Here is a 4,188-nt window from a genome sequence, read left to right as displayed (position 1 = left end):
TGTCAGGGCCAACAGATGGAGACATGTGGTCCTTGATGGCACCTTAGACCCTAGGATGGGTTGACCCTAAAGTGTTCTCTCTTCCAGATTTTTACTTGTGAAATACAACCATTTAAGCCAGTTCAATCAGAGTTTTCTGTTAACCTTCAGGTAAACATTGTAACTTACACATGAAGTCTCCCTTTCTTACTGATGGGTTCCTGAAATTGTACATGCTCTTCAGAGTCAGTGGCTGGAGTTTCAGGGAAGGTCCAGGAAGCTGCATTTTAACCAGATTTAGCAAAAACAGGCACACTTCTGCCTTTGAAAGGAGTGGTCTCTTGTTTCTTTGCTGTTTTTATACTTTAAAAAAGTTCCCATCAGCAGTTCTTCCCAATGTTCAGTATGTGCACATGAGAGCAGGTGGTTGAGGGCTTAGGCGGGGCAAATGGAATTATAGCAAAGAAGGAGTGTGACCTTGAAAATCTGTGGCTGAAGTCATGACTTCCTCTAAAATTTGGCAGAACTCAGGGTTTGCCCTGGACCTCTTGGCATCGCCACTCACTCCTGTGTGGCATTTCCTGATCTTACAGTCTTAAGACCCAGCCACAGTCTGATGGCTGCACAGGGTTTCCCTACTGCTGCTGGTCCTCAGAGCTCTGGGCTGACATAATGCTCTGTCCCCTTAACATGTCACTCAGATGTCTCAATGCCACCTAAAACTTAACATGGCCAAAAATGAACACCTGGTTTTCACTCTCCAGATATCTTTCCCTTCCAACATTTCTAGTCTAAGAAGCAGCAACCTCATCTGCCCATCCATTCAAGCCAAAATGCTCACCTTATCCTGGACACTTCTCTTTCTCTCAAATTTTTACACAATTTATCAGTAAAACCTATAGGTCCTGACTTCAGTCTCCTCCAGAAATTTTGTCCAGTTTCACCACCACTACTGCCCTGGATCATATCATTACCTTCTCCCTTCTGGGCCATTGACGTGGTCCCCATCGCGTTCCTGTCTTTGGTTTTGCTCCCTTCATACAGCAGCCCGATTTATCTTTCTAACTTACAATTCACATCACAGCCCTCTAGCATATTTGTGTCACACTTGGAACAAAATATAAAGGCCTTTCCTTACTCTGTTATTCTGAGATCTATCCTAAATGTTCGATTGCATTGACCCCAGTGTGCCTGAAAAAATATTTGATGAGCAGACTCACAGATATTCCCAGACTGGCTGTTGGCATGTCAATTCCTGTGGATGTATGGTCTAAATTCTCAGAGTAAGTCCAAAGGAACCATGATGCAACGATTCCATTCTAGCCACTGAGAGACTCGGAATACTCTTATCAGCTACTGTATTGATTCCATTAGGAACGAAGGTACTTGTCATGGTCTTACGTTGCTGAAGTGAGCTTTGCCCAGCCATTTGTACATTAGCTACACACAAAACACTGCTAATTGATTGCTCTGTGGGCAAGTGCAGTACCAAGTAAGTCATAGTTACTGGAAATCTTCTTTGCATTTAAACTTTTCCAATCACTGAACATTTTCTGTGATATTAGTTCATGTGGTAATACACTATTGCCCATCCAATCTGGAAATGTGATACATCACTAAAATCTAATAAATTTTTGGAAAAGATTCACAAATACATGAATTTCAGAGAAGCCTAATTATTTTGCCACTTCTCTTACCCTAAATTTAATTGAAATGCAATGAGTGAGATCCCGTAGGAATTCTCCACATGTCCAGATGCGGATTTCTGCCTTTCCTTATGGTGGTTTGTACTATGGAAAATTAATTGGTATTTTCAGCTGTACCACGTTGCCAGCTATCTAACAAATATAACTGATGATTTAGAATTCACAAACCACTTATCCTGAAATAGTAATTTCATATTAGTCATTTATATTACAATTTTTAAGCCAAAAATAGAATCTCAAATAAAATGTAAAAAGTTGCCTAACTGGTAAATTCTTAGTCATCTTTGAATAACTATATAAATGATATTGCTGGCCTACAGGTAGTACTTACTATATTTGGGAACATTTTTAGAGCATGGGAAATTTCACCTACATATTAAGATGCAATTTCTAAAATCTAAAATATTTTAAGTAGCATTTTTTATTAATTTACATAATTTTTGAGGATTGATAGAAAAAACAAAACATTTCCAAATATTAAAATATTATTACTGAGTGTAATTTGTTGGATCTGAATGGTTCGAAAGGCTCAAAAACTTTTGTGGGTTCTGATGGTTAATACTGTAAATGTGTGTGTGTGTGTACGCACATATAAATTGTATAAAGGAGTGTGACATGGTCTTTTTATGTCAAAGCAATAATAATTCAGGAATAAATATTATGACTATGTTAATCATCTTAAAATTCGTTTAGAAACAGTAAAAATGTATAGAAAATACAATTTTTGTATCACATGTTCTAACTTATATGTAGGAAATAAAAAAAAAATTTTATCTCATGAAGATTAAAAGTAGAATGACAGGACCCGCAGCCGCGGCTGCTGCCACTTCTCAGAGTTCCATGGGCTTCTCCTGCGCACCGCCCAGCGTCTGCAGAGTCCAGCGAGCTGCGGCGCCTCATGCCAGGGGCTGATTCCCAGGTTGGGGGCTGCGAGAGGAGGCCGAGGTGGCGGCAGGAGGAGCCCCACCGGGGGCCTGGGACTGGGGAATTGCCTCCGGCTTCACGAAGCAGATTTCCAGAGACAAATGGCCAGGTCATTCCTGGCTGTCAACTGTGAAGATGCCAGTATGGTCAGAATAGCTTATGGTGCTTATCCCCACCCACTACTTCCGAGACATTGAGCGGAAACCAGAATACCTCCAGCCGTAGAAGTGTGTCCCACCACCCTACCCTGGTCCTGTGGGGACTATGTGGTTTATTCATGATGGCTATGGCATCGCCTGTGCCATTGTCACCTGGTTTCTGGTCCTCTATGCGGAGTTTGTGGTCCTCTTTGTCATGCTGATTCCATCCAGAGACTAAGTGTACAGCATCATTAAGGGAACTGTGTTCAACCTGATGGCATTCTTGGTCCTGGCTTCCCACTGCTGGGCCATGCTGATGGACCCTGGGCAGTGCCCAAGGGAAATGCCATGAAAGAGTTCATCCAGAGTTTACAGCTGAAGCCAGGGCAGATGGTGTACAAGTGTCCCAAGTGCTGCAGCATCAAGCCCCACTGAGCCCACCACTGCAGTGTTTGTAAGTGGTGCATTCGCAAGATGGACCATCACTGTCCCTGGGTCAATAACTGTGTCTGCTAGAACAAACGGAAGTACTTCATCCTGTTTACAAAGTACATAGCTCTCATTTCCTGGCACGCCCTTATCATGGTGGGATTCCACTTCCTGCATTGCTTTGAAGAAGAATGGACAAAGTGCAGCTCCTTCTCTCCACCCACCACGGTGATCCTCCTTGTCCTGCTGTGCTCTGAGGGGTTGCTCTTCCTCATTTTCACATCAGGGATGTTTGGGACCCAGGTGCACTCCATCTACATGGATGAGACAGAAATAGAACATTTGAAAAAGGAAGAGAGAAGATGGCCTAAAAAAAACAAAATGGATGAACATGAAAGCCGTTTTTGGCCATCCCTTCTCCCTAGGCTGGGCCAGCTCCTTTGCCACGCCAGACCAAGGGAAGACAGACCTGTACCAGTATGTGTTCTGAAGGACCCTGACCAGCATTGTCACTCAGACACAAACCACATCACAGCACTACTGTCCAGTCTGTCCACATGAATGTTTAAACAGAAAAAGGAAAACAATTACTCTGAAAACTTTTTTTATGTCTCAAGTAAAATGGCTAAGTATTACAGAGGAAAAAAAGACCCATGTTTTATTTTTTTAAAATCACCTTTCAATTTTTTTGGTGACTGAAGCTACTTTTTTTTTTCTTTCTTCCTTTTAAAATCACTTCTCTGGCCTCTGGTTTCCTCTCTGCTGTCTGTCTAGCATGACTAATGTGGAGGGTGCAGTCTCCCAGCTGTGCCCACTTCTACTAAATGAGATGTGAGGATTCAGATGGACCAATCTGGATGCCTAGTGAGGGATGAGTAGGAAAACCAGGAAGGGCCTGACCTCCCATTGCCCAGGAGGCAGTGGCAGGCCCCCTGGTGTGACTTAAAACCTCACTGAAGATGGATGCTTACCCTCTGAAGCCCAGGAGGGGCAGGATCAGGACAGGAGCC

General features: G+C 42.9%; 1 pseudogene; it reads left to right on the top strand.

Annotated features, from left to right (window-relative positions):
- Positions 1 to 2,768: 2,768 nt before the first annotated feature.
- Positions 2,769 to 3,668, top strand: LOC128598114 (palmitoyltransferase ZDHHC3-like; annotated as a pseudogene).
- The last annotated feature ends 520 nt before the right edge of the window (positions 3,669 to 4,188 follow it).

The sequence above is a fragment of the Nycticebus coucang genome, chromosome 2 (assembly GCF_027406575.1).
Source record: "Nycticebus coucang isolate mNycCou1 chromosome 2, mNycCou1.pri, whole genome shotgun sequence".
In the NCBI taxonomy this organism is placed as follows: domain Eukaryota; kingdom Metazoa; phylum Chordata; class Mammalia; order Primates; family Lorisidae; genus Nycticebus; species Nycticebus coucang.
This window is presented reverse-complemented; position numbering and strand designations above follow the sequence as displayed.